Source organism: Ornithorhynchus anatinus, chromosome 7, assembly GCF_004115215.2.
Source record: "Ornithorhynchus anatinus isolate Pmale09 chromosome 7, mOrnAna1.pri.v4, whole genome shotgun sequence".
In the NCBI taxonomy this organism is placed as follows: domain Eukaryota; kingdom Metazoa; phylum Chordata; class Mammalia; order Monotremata; family Ornithorhynchidae; genus Ornithorhynchus; species Ornithorhynchus anatinus.
In genome coordinates, this window is record NC_041734.1 from 60,576,189 (window position 1) to 60,592,774 (window position 16,586).

At 50.0% G+C, this 16,586-nt stretch overlaps 1 protein-coding gene across 2 annotated transcripts in view; it reads right to left on the reverse strand.

The window, feature by feature from the left end:
• PLEKHA6 (pleckstrin homology domain containing A6) overlaps nt 1–11,111 on the reverse strand; it is a 139,003-nt gene extending 127,892 nt beyond the window's left edge. The window contains exon 1 of one of the 2 annotated variants that reach the window (XM_029068585.2): nt 11,064–11,111. The gene's annotated coding sequence lies outside the window, so the exon portion shown is untranslated. Of the gene's footprint in view, nt 1–4,298; nt 4,610–11,063 lie in introns of those variants that run through there. The other variant, XM_029068580.2, reaches the window with a different exon arrangement.
• Between the last annotated feature and the right edge of the window lie 5,475 nt (nt 11,112–16,586).

The window sequence follows — 16,586 nt, forward strand, 5'->3', positions numbered from 1 at the left end:
ACGCAAACCCTCTAATATAATCTCTGGTCACGAGTTAGCCACTCAGGACTCGACTGCTTGGGAGAGTACAATGCAACAGAATTGGTAGACGTGTTCCCTGACCACAAGGAGCTTAGAGTGTATAATCTACAGCCCTTCCCGGTTCTTTCAGCTAGGACCATGTGGGTGACCTCATTTTGAGAGCAGCTCCTTGGTGGTAGAGACTGTACCTCCTCCATTCTGGGAGCCTCTTCCTTCTCCTTACCTCCCCAGTTCTGCACACTCCCTCCCTCTCCTCCTTCCTTTCCCGTGGCTGCTCCAGTTTCGGGAATTCAAGGATTCCATGTTCCCGAGTGTTCCAGCCCACCCTTGTTCCTCACAAGGGAGGGGGTGAGTCTTCAGCCTCTCCTGAAGACTTCTACACCCCCTTCACTCACTGCTTCAGCCTCTTCACCCACTGCTTCCTTTCAATCAATCAACCAATCATATTTATTGAGGCTTATTATGTGCAGAACAATATACTAAGTGCTTGGGACAATACAGGGCAACAGAATTAGACGTTTCCTGCCCATATTGAGCTAAATGAGCTTCTAGTCTAGAGTTCAACCCAAATCTATTCCTTTTGCCCCATCCAGGCCACAGAAACAACCAGATTCTTGGGGAGAGGTGGGGAAATCTTAGGTTTCCCTAATAATAATAATAGGAACTGTGGTATTTCTTAAGTGCTTAGTATATGCCAGGCACTGTACTAAGCTCTGGGGTGCATTCAAACTCATCAGATTGGGCCCAGCCCCTGGCCCATATGGGGCTCACCGTTTCAATCCTCATTTTACAGATGAGGTAACTGAGGCCCAGGGAAGTGAAGTGACTTGCCCAGGTTCACACAGCAGATAAATGGCAGAGTCATGATTAGAACACATGACCTACTGACTCCCAGGCCTGTGCTCTATTCAGAGTTTAGAACAGTGCTTGGCACATAGTAAGCGCTGAACAAATACTACAATTATTATTATTATCCACTCTGTGTGCTCCCTGAGGAGACAGACGCAAAATCTCAGAGTGGGGAAGAACGTCCTGCCTCCTACCTCTCCAGGTAGAACTTCCTGACTACCTACCTCTTCTAGCCCATCCCCTCCCTCTAGGCCACAACAGTACCTCAAACCAATAAACCTCTGAATACCTCAAGGGAGGTGGCAGGGGTGGAGGTGTGAGGAGACTAACAAGGACCTGGAGACAAGCAAAATTTGAAAAGTGACCATAGCTGGGGGGGGTTGGATGGCCTTGGAACGACTGGTAAATCATAAATAATTTATTTTTATTAATGTCTGTCTCCCCCTCTAGACTGTAAGCTCATTGTGGGCAGGGAACGTCTACCAACTCTGTTATATTTTACTCTCCCAACTGTTCAAATCAGTGTTCTGCACAAAGTAAATACTCAATAAATACAACTGATTGATTGATGGAAGGTTTTTACCTGGAAGATGCCAGCACTTGGGAGGGTACAATATAGAGATGGTAGACGTAGGCACAGTCCCTGGTCGCATGGTCGGGCTCCTCACAACAACCCAATCTGATGAATGGATCCTGCGTTCCAAGACATTCAGACGAGAAAATTCCACCACCTGATCTATCATCTTACAGGCGTCACTACCAGGAAGTTTTTGAAGTCTTATCTCAATCCCTCCACCTTCACTTTTCACTTGTTCGGAAATCTCCAAGGTGTTTCCGGAGCTGAGACAAACCAGGAGCAACTGGATTCCCCACGCTTTCCTTTGGCTTTAATCATCTTGAAGTCAATCCATCGATAGTATTTGCTGAGCGCTTACTGTGTGCAAAGACTGTACTAAGTGTTTGGGGGAGTACAATATAATAGACACATTCCCTGTCTACAATGAGCTTACAGTCTAGAGGGGGAGACAGACATTAATATAAATAAATTACAGATATGTACATAAATGCTGTGGGGCTGGGAAGGGGGACGAATAAAGGGAGCAAGTCAGGGCAACACAGAAGGGAGTGGGAGAAGAGCAAAGGAAGGCTTAGTCAGAGAAGGCCTCTTGGAGGAGATGTGTCTTCAATAGGCTTTGAAAGGGGGGCGGTAACTGTCAGATTTGAGGAGGGAGGGTGTTCCAGGCCAGAGGCAGGATGTGGGTGAAGTGTCTACAGTGCTTGGGAGAGTACAATATAATGACAGACACATTCCCAGCCCCTAACGAGTTTAAATTCTAGAGGAAGGCTCCCCCAGACCTCTCAGAAGTCCCCCATAACTCCCCATCTCTCCCCCGCCGAGGTTCCTGAAGTCCGCTGAAGTCACGTCGTCAGGCAGAGCCTGTGCATCGGGCTTGGCTCAGCCTAGAGAAGGGGGCTGGCTCTGAGCCTCAGGGAACCTCAGCGGGGTCGGCTCCGGGGCTCCCCAGCCTATGCTGGCAGCCTCGCTCTCCAGCATTCCCAGTAATTATTTCATTTGGGCAGATCCACGTCAAAGAACGAACCAGCCACGGAGGGAGGCTTTGAGCTACCACGCTCTGCCATCCTGCGGCAGGGGTAGAGAAGCAACAGGGCCACGGTCTGATAGGAGCCTGACCCTATTGTCTGAGCCGTGGCAGGAAGCATTCGGGATTCCTCGCACATCATTAATAACTTGGTTAGCGCACCTCCGCCGACCGGGAGGCCCCTAGGTCTCCAGTGATTCTCACTCCAGCACCGGAGGGCAAAGGTGACACAGGCATTCTAGTTTGCTTGGTCTAGGGGAAGCTAGGTCAGAGAGAGGGGAGAGGGGACTCCCTGAGTCAAGGTAGAATTTCTCTCTCTCCTTTCCCCCTCTGCCATGGTTTCTGAGGTGATAGAGATCTGTCCAAAGCAAACAAGATCAAAAAACCTCCACTGCCAGGGAGAGTAGGCCTTGCAGGGGGCCACCCTCCTCCCTTCTCGTCGAAAGCAGCCACTTCTGGGGTGGTGCACAGCCGATACTGAAACGCAAAACACCAACACTTCCTGACTGACAACCACCCTGTCGTGGGGCTCTTCCTCGCTCCCTCAAACCTTGGATAAAGAGGCACAGGCCAAATTCACCTTTTCAGGTGCCCCCATCTGAAGGTCTGTTCCTGGCATCGCCAACCTGCTCCTAGAAAATCCCAATGTTTAGATTGGAGCCCCAGGTGGGCCCCAAACCCAGGGTCTTCTTCAATAGCCTTGTCCCAGTCCCCAGTGCCTCAGACAGAGCAAACCCATAACAAAGGCAATAAACCATCCCAACAACCCTCGCCCCTCCTCCCTTCCGCCAGAGGTCTCCTCGCCTCCTGAGGAGCACCAGGCCCCGTTTAGCCTCCGCGCAATGACTGAACGCAACACCAGGGCAACGCTCCTTGGCAGAGGAAGGGGAGCCTCAAAGGGTTAGAGCATGGGAGGGGGTGGGAGGAGAGGGGATTTTGGAAAGTCTGGGCAATTCCATAGGCTTCAAGTCTCCAGAGACCATCACCAGCGCAAACCCAGTCTCCTGCTAGCCATTCCTCCGCCCCCTTGATTTTCCTCACCCCATCCCTTCATCCTTCCCGCTGTTACTCCCCTCTCTCTCTCTCTGACTTCCTGATTGAGCTCTCTTTCCCCTCGAGCCCCCCAACCCAGTCCCCTTAAAGAGACTTCACTTCTCTTCTCCCTGCTCTGGGGCTCCTCTCCCTCCTCCCAGTCACCCCTGCATCGCTTCCACCCGAGGCTCAGCACCCCATCCATTCTCCACTCCCCACCAGGGCCCAGACCCCCATGGCTGCTTGAGCTTCCGCTGTTCCTGTTTCATCCCTGCAGACCCCAATTCCCCCAGTCCCCTGAGCACCCTCCTCTCCTCTGGTGCTGTTGTATAGTCAGACACATCACCCACTCGGCCTCTCCACAGGCACCAGTGCTGCCTCGGCAGTGGGGATGGCAGTGGGTACAGGCCCCTCAAAAAGCCACCGCTCTCCCATCAGCGTGGGGACACCTGGGTCCCGGCCACCCGAGGAGTTACCCGTAGGGGAGGCTGGTCTCCTCTAGCCATCGGGCGGAGGTACAGATCCAGCGGGCTCCAGGGGCGTAGACACCTCCGCCTGTCCAGGGGCTTTCGATATTTATAGAGCTCGGAGCGGGGCCGATAATTAGCAGTCCCAGCCTCCATGATTGTTGGGAAAAGCTGCCAGGGAAGGGGGTGGGCAGAGGAACGGGTACTGCAATCACACTGCCTGGGCTCTGGATTCTAGGCTGCTGCCAGCCCAAATCAGAGGCCATCTCTCTCCCCACTGCTCCCCCCCGCTCCATCTCTGGCTATTGACGCATCAAAGCCCACTCACCGGTCTGGGAGAGCCGGTCCGCTTGGCAACCTCCTCTCCTAGCATCCCTCTGTCTGCTGCCTCCCGCTGTCCCCCGGCTGGGAGCGTCCTCCCTGCGGCCAGTCCGAGAAGAGGGAACCTGGCTCGTCCGTGGGCTAATCACTCATCGCCGGGGGCCCGGCGGGACTCTGGCTCGGCGCGCGGGGGTTGCTGTGGCTGCTGCAGAATCCAGCATCTTTCCCAGGCAGGAGCAGCTGGGCATGCTCCATCGGCTCCCAGTGGGGATTTCAGGGCCACGTGACCGGCCCTCCCTAGCTGTCACTTAGGATCAGGAGTAAATAGATCCCTGAAAGCCGCTGACTCCGTCTGCTGCCCCGGGGTTGTGGGGGGGGAGGGAAAAAGGGGACCCTGCTGAGGGAGAGGGGGGCATCGTGGGGGTCTTAGGCTGCAATTAGACCCTGTCCACTGCCCTCCCCACAGCTGCCAGCTTGGCAGAGGGTCCTGGAGATGGCCCAAGAGCTCCTCTGTCCCTTTCCAAAGGGAGGTCAGAACTGGCCGCTGGGACCTTCTGAGTCCTCCTCCCTCGGCCTTGGAGTGAGGCAGCTGGGCCCTGCTGGAGGCCTCAGATGCCCCCATTTCTCCGTCTCTCTGCAGTGCGGGGGTGGGGGGGGGAGGCGGGGCCAGGGTTTGGTTAGCCAGAGCAAGCTGGAGTCTGAGGGACAGAGAAGAAGACTGCTCTGGCCTAGGCCGGCCAGGCGGATCTTGGGGGAATTCCCCTTCTCCCCCTCCCCTGAGGGGAGTCGTGACCTGAACCCCAGGGACGCTAGCCGAAAGGGGTGGAGGTGGCCGGAGCTTTGGAGACATAAAGCCCGAATACTTGGTTCCTTTCCAGTGATGAGAGCAGACTGGAGTGAGGGAAGTGGAAAGGCAAATAGAGAATTTGGAGTCACTGGTCCAGATCAGACAAAGGGGCCCTTTAAGACCCCCTTCCCCACACCCAAAATCCCAGACTCCTTTCTTCAAAAGAGCTGTGTAGATTCTTTCCTTGGAGATAGCAAGGACCTGCTATTCTGCAAGGATAGTAAGGACTTGCAGCTGACTTGTCCAGAGGCAGGGGAATGGATGCATTGTGGCTTTTCGGCCACTGGGATCTCCTGCTTTCTAAAAAGATACTGTCACCTGTGCCCTCAGATCTGTGTCCTTTAGGCATTTGGAATTCACCCCGCCTTAGCCCCATATCAGTTACATAGACATCTATAAATTGTTTATCTGTATTAATGCCTGCTTCTCCCTCTAGAATGTAAGCTCCTTTTGGGCAACGAAAGTGTCTGCACATTCTGTTGTATTGTGCTCTCCCAATCACATAGTACTGTGCTCTGCATGCAGCAAATGCTCAATAAATACCATTGACTGATTAATTAATTGACAACCTTTCCAGATTCAGCTCCTTCCTTCCCATCCAAACCACTATATCACATTGGTGGACTTCTACACTTCGAGCCCCGTGTGGGGCAGGGACTATGTCTGATCTGACTGTCCTGTATATGCCCCAATGCTTGGCACATAGTAAGCACTTAACAAAACATCCCAGTTATTATTGAGATGGAGAAGCCCAAGAATCCCTTGCCCAATAAGACGTCCCTGATTACTTTGTCAACAACTTGAACAGTATAAACCCCAATCAGCCAACACTAGAACTTTTGAACTTATTTGTGCCTATCCTCTATTTATTTATTCACTTATACAGTCAAGTATTTGTCTTGACTACTCTAGTTGTAAATATTTTTATATCTGTCTCCCTTGCAAGACTGTAAGCTCCTTGTAGATAGGGAGCCGAGTTTCTTTGTTTTGAAGTTTCTAAATGCCTGCACCAAGTAAATACTAATGTTATTATTATTATAAATCAATGACTATGTGTCAAACACTGTTCTAAGTGCTGGAGTAGACGTAAGTTAATCATGTCAGACATAGTCTCTGTCCCATATGGGGCTCGCTGTCTAAGTAGGAGGTGAATAGGTATTGAATCCACAGAAACCTTCTTTGGTTATGAAGTGGTCAAGGGAGGGGGAAACCCTGGGGGTAAGAATAGCCACCTCTCTAAATCAGAGCATGTCCCTCTCCCCACAGTGAGAAGGGGAGAGGGCAGAGGGGCACAGCCTAAAGGCTGGCACACCAAGAGTCCAAATCTCCATTGGCAGTTCTGCCCCTGTACCTTAGGCAGATGCTTGACCTCTCTGGTGTCAATTCTCCCCTCTGATGTTGGGTGAAGCGGCCCCCTCCCTTCACCCCCGGGGGTGGGAAGGCTGTGAAGCGGACCTTTGCTGTACCTTTCCCTGACTGGGTCCTTGGCCAGACCCCACCCTGACTGGTGAGATTCAGCAGGGAAAGTGCTAGTCCCAGGTGACAGGACCCAGAGCCCCTGGGATTCAGAGGGGATGAACCGGAGGTGCAGGTGGTGTAGGGGAGAGGAGCACTGGGGATTGGGGGGACTCAGCAGCTCAGAGACAAAAAAAATACCTCCTTGATCCTCTAATCCCTCCCCGAGCCCAGAGGCAGATTGTCTTTCAAAGGTTTCTTGCCTTCCTTTGTGCCCCAGAGTTTAGCTCTGGTCCACTCCTTCCTGGGACAGCCTCAGCCTGGGGCTGATAGGAGATGGGGGAGGAAGCAGGAGGGTGGGGGACGGGGGAACGGGGGACCCAGGGAGACAAAATGTGGCAGTGAAGGCAGCAGGCAAGGATGGGAGAGAATTCTAGGATCCTAATCCCGACTCCCCCATTGGTCTGCTGTATGACCTTGGACAAGTCACTTAACTTCCCTGTGCCTCAGTTCCCTCATCTCTAAAATGGGGATTCATAATAATAATAATAATAATAATTCTGGTATTTGTTAAGTACTTACTGTGTGCCAAGCACAGTACTAAGCTCTGGAGTGGATACAAGCAAACAGGCTCACAGTCTCAATCCCCATTTTACAGATGTGGAAACCGAGCCCCAGAGAAGTGAAGTGACTTGCCCAAGGTCACCCAGCAGACAAGTGGCAGAGTCGGGATTAGAACCCACGACTGTCTGACTCCCAGGTCCAGGGTCTCTCTACTACGCCATGCCGCTTCCCATAAGGCTGTGAGTGGTATGTGGGACAGGGAGTGTGTCCAACCTGATTATCTCGTATCTATCCCAGCGCTTGGAACAGTGTCTGTCTGGCACATAGTAAGGGCTTAGCAAATATCATAATTAGCATCATCATCATTATTATTATTATTATTTATTATTATTACCTAGAGCCAAGCCCCCAGGTCCGGTCATCTGTGCTTTGGGGCCCTCTAGGGGTGCCTAATTGAAAGCATGCACAGTCCTCAGTCCAGAGTTTAACTCTGCTCACACCCTGGCATCACAAGACACTTTCAAAACCGCAGGCATCTCTCTGGCCCGAAGCCAGAACTCTGGCCAGGCCAGCAAACCGAAGCAAACCAAAAAGCAGCATGGCCTAGTGAGAAGCTGCATGGCCCAGAGGATAGAGCCCGAGCTCGGGAGTCAGAAGGACCCGAGTTCTAATCCTGACTTCATCACTTGTTTAATGTGTGTGACTTTGTGCAAGTCACTTCACTTCTTTGTGCCTCGTTACTTCATCTGCAAAATGGGGATTAAGACTGTGATCCCCACATGGGACATGGACCGTGTCCAACTGATTAGCTTGCATTTAACTCAGTGTTTAGTACAGAGCCTGGCACATAGTAAACGTTTAACAAATACCATCAAAAAAAATGCAAAAAAAACCTGGTGGTGCCTACATGTCCCGAGCTGCCCCACTGCAATGCCACTGCAGAGGAGGGCAGGGGTGGCTCAGCCAGATACGTGCACCCAGAATGGAAAAGGGGGCCAACGCCCAGCCCGACCCTGGCTTCTTGGCTGGGCCCCTCCCACCCCTTATCTCCATTACTGGTCCCCAGGGGCCTAGCAGGGATTTTCATCCATCCCCTTCCTGTTCCAGCACTCCACCCTCCTCATCCTCCTGGCAGCCGGGGTGTTGGGGGTTGGGTGGTGAGGGGGAGGTCCTGGGTGGGGGAGATTGCAGTTAGTTTTCCAGGGGAGCCTCACTAAATGAAGAGGGTAGATGGGAGAGGAGGGAAAGGTATGAGTCATGGACCAGCAGGGTCAGCTGTCAAAGATACGGTGACACCCATGGCTCCCTCACGGCTGATGCAGGGGCTGCTAGAATGTCTGTGAAGGGGAGGGGTCAGCTGACCTCTCTGGTCCCAGCCCGAGGACAACATGGAAAAGGAGAATGGAAAAGGAAAGAGACACTCTTCTTAGATGGGGCTTGGGGCAGATTCCTCCCACCCCACCCCATCCCACCGATGGGTTTACCCGTTCCTACTGTGCGTGGGGGGGTGGGGCCCTGCAGGGTGGACTCACTCCAGGATCCTGCCTCCACCAGTCAGGAAAAGGTCCTTACCAGGGAGAGGGGCCAGAGTCCAAGTCAAATGGAACTAGACGATCCATCTCCACCTCAAACACAGAGGAGCCGAGGTAACCAAGCCGGAGCCTTTCGCAGGGACCTCGCCTCGGGTCCCTCCCAGAGCCCTCCCAGGGCCCAAGACAATAGTCAGTCAGTCCGTCGATCATATTTATTGAGCACTTACTGTGTGCAGAGCACTATACTAAGCGTTTGGGAGAGTACACTATAATAATAATTATTATGGTATTTGTTAAGCGCTTACTATGTACCAAGCACTGTATTAAGTGCTGGGATAGATACAAGGTAATCAGGTTGTCCCACGTGGGGCTCACAGTCTTAACCCCCATTTTTACAGATGAGGTAACTGAGGTACAGAGAAGTTAAGTGACTTGCCCAACGTCACACAGCAAATGGCAGGGGCGCGATTAGAACCCATGGCCTCTGACTCCCAAGCCTGTGTTCTTTCCACTAAGCCACACCATTTCTCAGATCAGAGTGGGGGAACAAGAGAGAGTTGGGGAAAGGGGAAGTGGGTTAGGAGTACCAGGGACTAAGAACAGGAGCTCTGGGCTGAGCCAGGACCCTGCTCCCAGCCAGAAGGGTATGGAAGGTTGGGGGAGGGAAAGACCCAGGAGCCCACTGGGTATAGTAATAATAATTATTATTATTATGGTTTTTCTTAAGTGCTTGCTATGTGCCAAGCATTGAATTAAGCCTGGGGGTGGATACAAGCAAATCAGGTTGGACACAGTCCCTGTCCCATATAGGGCTTACAGTTTAATCCCCATTTTATAAATGAGGTAACTGAGGCAGGGAGAAGTGAAGTGATTCGCCCAAGGCTGCACAACAGACAAATGGAAGAGCCGAGTTTGGAACCCATGACCTTCTGATTTCCAGGCCCTGCTCTATCCACTACTCTGTACTGCAGCCCCAAGGTTGTGAGAATGGGATCGGTGGCTGGCTCTCCCCTCCCCTCCAGTTCTCCTATCGGATCCGGAAACCTCACTTGTTCCTGCGGCTCCCTTCCCTGAGCCCTGGTTCAAACCTCGGGCCGGAACCTCTCCCCGGCTCTATTCTCCGTCAACCGCCTCCACCACTTTCTTTTCCCTTCACAGCTCTGGGCCACCTCCCCTAGAAGGTCTTCCGCAATTAACCCCATCCACTTCTGGGCCACCTCCCCCAGAAGGTCTTCCACAATAAACCCCATCCACTTCCCAATCAGTCAATCATATTTATTGAGCACATACTGTATACAGAGCACTGAATTAAGTGCTTGGTAGAGTACAATATAAAATAATAATGGCATTTAAGTGTTTACTACATGCCAGGCACTGCTTTAAGCACTGGGGAGTAGACAAGGTAATCAGGTAGTCCCATGTGGGGCTCACAGTCTTAATCTCCATTTTACAGATGAGGTAACTGAGGCACAGAGAAGTTAAGTGACTTGCCCAATGTCACACGGCTGACAAGTGGCAGAGGTGGGATTAGAAGCCAGGTCCTCTGACTCCCAAGCCCAGGTTTTTTCCGCTGAGCCACGCTGCTTCTCCCGAGCCATGCAATAAACAGACCTATTCCCTGCCCACAATGAGTTTACAGGCTAGTACAACTCAACAGTTCTTTCCCCTCAAATCATTCTTGCCATTCCAGTCTCTCTATGGAATAAGGCACTGAGGCAGATAGGCCGTGTGCTGTCTGTCACTATTAATAATAGTAATAATAATAATTATGGCATTTGTTAAGTGCCTACTATGTGCCAGGCACTGTACTAAGCGTTGGGGTGGATTCAAGCAAATCAGGTTGGACACAGTCCCTGCCCGACATGGGTCTCATATTTTCGACCCCATTTTACAAATGAGGCAACTGAGGCCCAGCGAAGTGATTTGCCCAATGTCACACAGCTGACAAGTGGCGGAGCCAGGATCAGAACCCTTGACCTTCTGATTCCCAAGCCCGTGCTCTGTCCACTATGCCATGCTGCTATTACTAGACGGCTTGCTACCAAAGGGGAGGAATGTGGTCTGTTATCTATTGTTATCCAGCACAAACTCCAAGCGTCTCATGCCCGCTCTATAGATGCCTGGTGAATTATGACTTTTATTCCTGCTCCCCACCTCCGGTCAAGCCGGGTACCAGGGTTACCTCTCCTAGGTTCTAAGGTGCCCCTCCATCCCCCACTCCCTCCCACTTCCAACATTACCAGTAGCTGCCCCACCAAACCCCAGGCGTTTCCCTCCTGCTGCCAAAAAAATAAACCCGATTTCTCCCTTGACTAACAAATTCCACCCTTTCTAGGAAACAAGGTGAGGCAGGAAAGGGGAACAAGATACTTACTTGATGAAATAGACAGCTCCCAGCGAGGTGAAGCCTATCTCCCAGCCCGGGGCCAGCTCTGCAGACACAAAGAAAGCCACACAGTCAGCAGAGATCGGTACTCCTTGGCTCACCCGATGGAATTCCGTCCTTGCTCCTCAGGAAGCCATGGTGGGTTTGGCTTTTCTAAGGTTTGAGGAGGGTGATCTCTCTGAGACCCGGTTGGGTTTCTTCTGGCTTTTGGTTCAAGTTTTGGCATGGCTCTTATAAGTTCTTCTGTTTTCGTTTTTTATGGTATTTGTTAAGCGCTTACCATGTGTCAAACACTGTTCTAAGTACTGGGGGAGGTACAAGTTAATTTGTTCGGACACAGTCCTTGCCTCTCATGGGGCTCACAGTCTAAATAGGAGGGAGAATAGGTATCGAATCCCCATTTTGCAGTTGAGAAAACTGAAGCACAGAGAAGTCAAGTGACTTGCCCAAGATCACACAATAAGTAATTGGCAGAGCCGGGATTAGAAGCCTGGTCTTCTGACTCTCAGGCTCATTTTACTCTTCTTTTCTGATTTTATCAGCTATTCCTTTCCTCACCATGTAGGGACTCAGATGAGAAGGCAGGATGGAGCAGGGACACCTCCTCCAGTACTGCTTCAAGACCGAGGTTGAAAAGTTGGGGTCCGGACAGCCGCTCCAAGTTCTTGGTGTGTGATTTCTAAATCAATCTTTGAATCAATTGATAGTATTGACTGAGTGCTTGCTGTGTGCAGTGCACTGTACTAAGCACTTGGGAGAGCAGTACACCTGAGCTGGTAGACATGTTCCCTGGCCAAAATGAGTTTGCAGTCTAGAGACAAGCTTACAGTCTAGAGGAATTTTAGATTCTAGATTCTAACGGAATCAGAAACAGGGGCACAGGGAAGAGCTGTACTGCAGAAGGTGGAGGGTGAAGCAGCAGGAAAAGAGGGAATGGGAGTTAGGAGGGGTTCATTAAGCTCTGCCCCAATATACCGACAGAGAAATAAAGGGTCTGGTTATTCTAAAAATGAGATTGATGAGCCCTGAATAACTCAGAGTTGGTTTAAGAGCAAATAATTTACCACCTTTCCTAAAACAGAAATTTCTCACTCAGTTTCTCCCTGCCAGGGTTCTCTTGTTACATGGTAGACTCTATTACCTGCCCTAAGGAAGTGACCATTTGCCCCTGGAGAGATGTGGTGGAGGTGGGGTGATGGAGGCCTGTGGGAATATTAGGTCCTCCTATTTCCCTTCTCTGAGCCTTTGCCCAAATCATTCCTTTTTTACTGAAATAGTTTTCTTGCTCCTTGCTGCTTCTCTTCACCCCCTCCTCTCCCTCCACCATCTTCTTCTGCATCATAATTCAGAGCCACCTCTCCAGGAAATATTCGACTTTGAGGGATTGATCTGGAAAAGTGTCACTGAGAGGTAAAAATGGGTGTAGTGGGACCATCTGGAATTATTATTTTTGATGATAATACATGATAACTGTTGCATTTGTTAAGCGCTTACTATGTGCCAAGCACTGGCACTGGCACATAGTATAGTTTAGTACATTGCCCGGCACCTAGTAAGAATTTAACAAATACCATTAAAAGCACTATACTAAGTACTAGGGTGGATACAAGCTACTCAAGGCGGACACAGTCCCTGTTCCTCATGGGGCTCACAGTCTTAATCCCCATTTTACAGATGAGGTAACTGAGGTACATGGAAGTTAAGTGACTTGACCAAGGTCACGCAGCAGACAAGTGGCAGAAACAGAATTAGAACCCAAGTCCTTCTGATTCCCAGGTCCAGTCTCTATCCACCAGGCTACGCTGCTTCTCTAATGCTAATGTTGGCAGACATTGTGTCCAGAATATGCTGATCCATCAGTTGTCAATAATAATATTTACTGAGCTGCACACTGTCCAACGATGCAGTGATAGAAAGAGAAATAGAAAACAGAATCAAGAAAGCCAGTACACTCTTTGGGAGACTGTCAGAGTATGTTGACAGCATGTATCAGGCTCCAGACCAAACTAAAGGTCTCCAGAAAATCTAGTGTCGTCCAACCTCCTCTATGGCTGAGAGACCTGGATCCCATAAAGCTCGCTGTGAGCAGGGAATTCGGTTATTGTTATACTGTACTCTCCCAAGTCCTTAGTACAGTGCTCTGTACATAGTAAGCTCTCGATAAATGCGATTGAATAAAGCTGTATCAGGTTCTTTGAACATTTCCTATAGCATAACTTGTGGGCCACACTCAAAATCGAACGGCCAGACAAGATCACAAGCTAGCATCGAAAATCTGCTCACCTTAACACAGCTGCACTGAGTACGCAAGTGAGGAAAATGAAGGACAGCAGGACATCCAAACAGCGGCTGAATGGAGAGCTGAAATTGAGAAACCGAAAGCAAGGAGGGCAGAGGAAGCATTTTAAGGACACAGTGAAACAAAGCCTCATGCAAGAGGGCAACCCAGCTGAAAACTGGGAGTGAAGTGCTCAATATAGACCAGCCTGGCTCTCTGACATGAAGAAGGGAGTAGCTCTCTTAAAGCCTAAGTTTCCGATGGGAAGAGAGACAAGGAGGTGAAAGAGAAAAGAGCACCGGGCGCTCATTTTTTACCCTTTTTTACCGTTTTTTACCCTTTTTGTGTTCCCACTGTGGCCGGCTCTGCGAACCCCTGGTTGGCCATGCATTGCAGTGGACACACTGATGTGATTTTAGACTGGAAACCCCATGAGAGCAAGCATCCTGTTGCATCTATAACATGGACTGCGAGCACTTTCTACAGACCTCAGTACAACTTTTTGAGCTGATCAAACCAGCTAAGACAAAGAACATAGGCTGGGGGGCAGAAAAAGTAGAAATCACGCAACCAGCAAATAGCAATTTTTGTCTGAATAGCATATAGGTCCCACAAAATCCTGCAACAGGGAGACAGGGCTCCTGATCATCAGACTGTAAATTCCTTGTGAGCGGGGATCTTACCTACCAACTCTATTGGGAAGGGCAGGGTTGCCTAGTGGAAAGAGTACAGGTGTGGGAGTCAGAGGACCTGAGTTCTAATCCTGACTCCTCCACTTGTCTGTTGTGTGACCTCGGACAAGTCACTTAACTTCTCTGTTTCAGTTTTCTCACTTGTAAAATGGGGATTCAATACCTGTTCTCCCTCCTACTTCAAATGTGAGACCCCATGTGGGACCTGATTATCTTGTATATGCTCCAGTGCTTAGTATAGTGTTTGGCACATAGTAAGCGCTTAGCAAATACCACAATTATTGTTATCACTATTGAATTGTATTTTCCCAAGCACTTGGTATATCATTCTGCACCGTTAACGCTCAATAAATACCATCAATTAATTGATATATTTCCTCTGACTGTGGAAAAGGAGAGAAGGGCTAGGGAGGGATTTTGGGAGGCAAAGAGTTTTGCTCCTAACTTTTTAAAGGACATCTTTAAAAGGGCACAGAAACTCTCTGCTTCTATTCACTTGCATTCACCTTGCTTATATCTCTAGAGTCAGAGGAGAAAAGGGGTTCAAGTGGAAAAGTAGAAGGAGACAGCAAGAATAAATACACTCTTAGTTGTCCCATGTGGGACAGGAGCTGTGTTTCATCTAATCTACCAGTGTTTAGCATATAGTAAGCTAGACTATCAGCTCCTAGAGGGGAGGGATTGTGTCTACTTTCATCATTGTATCCTCCCAACCGCTTAGTACAGTTTTCTGTATATGGTAATCAATCGTATTTACTGAACACTTATTGTGTGCAGAGCACTGTACTAAGCACATGGGAGAGTACACTATAACAATATAACAGACACGTTCCTTGTCCCCAACAGGCTTACAGTCTAAAGGAAGAGATACTCAAATACCAATGATTGGTTGATTGATAAGATGGAAATAGGGCGGTGCCCAAGTACTTTTAAGCTGAGAACAGGACTGAATTCTTTAGTAATAACAATAACAATAATAATTTAGCTAGCTTCCCTGCTCCCGTTCCCTCCCCAACACTAGAAAGTACACGAAAATCAATCAGTGATATTTATTGAGCTCTTATTGTGTGTGAAACACTGTATTCAGCCCTTGGGAGGGTACAATACAACAGAGTTAGTAGTCTGTAAGCTCGTTGTGGGCAGGGAACGTGTCTACCAACTCTGTTATGTTGTACTCTCTCAAGTGCTTAGCACAGTGCTCTGCCAGAGTAAGCGCTCAATAAATATGATTGATTGATTGCTTGATGACATGTTCCCTGTCTACAGTGAGTTTATAGTCCAGAGGGGGAGAACCAATCCCACTCCTTGAGGAGAACATCTCTGGAGCTGGTCCCGAGATGCTTTCATGCATTTTATAGGTCCCACCCCGGCTCCTAGGCCTGGGTTCCCAGCCTCAGGTAGGATCCGAAGCAGCCACAGCCTTGCCACAGCCCTGGACGGAGGCAACGAGGTCCACCGCCATGATTCCCTCAAGTTATTCCCACTGAAGAGGGCAAGTGCAGGTGGCCAGAGGGCCAGGGAGACCAAGGGGCTTGAGGGCTCCATCTGGCCAACTACTTACCCGAGGTAGACCAGTGTCCGGTCTGGATGGGTTTGGCCTGGGCGGGATGCAACCAGCTGGTCGATTTGGTCTCATCGCTGTGAAGAAGACAGAGAGGGACATGTGAGGCTCCGGAGAAGAGATTGTCGACCCCTCTGGGACACTCCACTTCCCTTCCTCCTACCCCCACTAACTCTGCCTCAGCTGTGAGCCTCCCCAAAGGGTTTGTTTGTTTTTAACGGTATTTGTCAAGCACTTCCTATGTGTCAAACACTGTTCTAAGCGCTGCGGTAGGTACAGTTAATTAGGTCGGACCCAGCCCCCGTCCCACGTAGGGCTCATGGTCTAAGTAGGAGGGAGAACAGGCATGAGAAGCAGCGTGGCTTAGTGGAAAGAGTCCGGGTTTAGGAGTCAGAGGTTGTGGGTTCTAATCCCGGCTCTGCCACTTATCAGCTGTGTGACTTTGGGCAAATCACTTCACTTTTCTGTGCCTCAGTTACCTCATCTGTAAAATGGGGATTAAGACGGTGAGCCCCATGTGGGACGACCTGATTACCTCGTATCTACCCCAGCGCTTAGAACAGTGTTTAGCATATAGTATGTGCTTAGCAAATACCATAATTATTTAATCTACATTTTACTATTGAGGGAAATGAGGCACAGAGCAGTGAAGTGCTTTGCCCTAGGTCACACAGCAAGAAATTGGCAGAGTCAGGATTAGAACCCAGGTCCTCTGGCTCCCAGACCCATGGTCTTTTCACTAGGTCATGCTGCTTTTCCAATCCCAGTTGAAGTCCCAATCCCTGACTGGGAACTGGATCTGGAATGGGACATGATGACATCGTCCACTGGGAGCCATCTTCACTTCCCAAAGCAAAGTAGACTTTTCCAGACTGTGGATGTGCTTGAATAATAATAATTGTGGTATTTACTAAGCACTTACTATGTGCCAGGCACCTTACTCAGCACTGGGGTAGATACAAGACAATCAGGTTGGACAC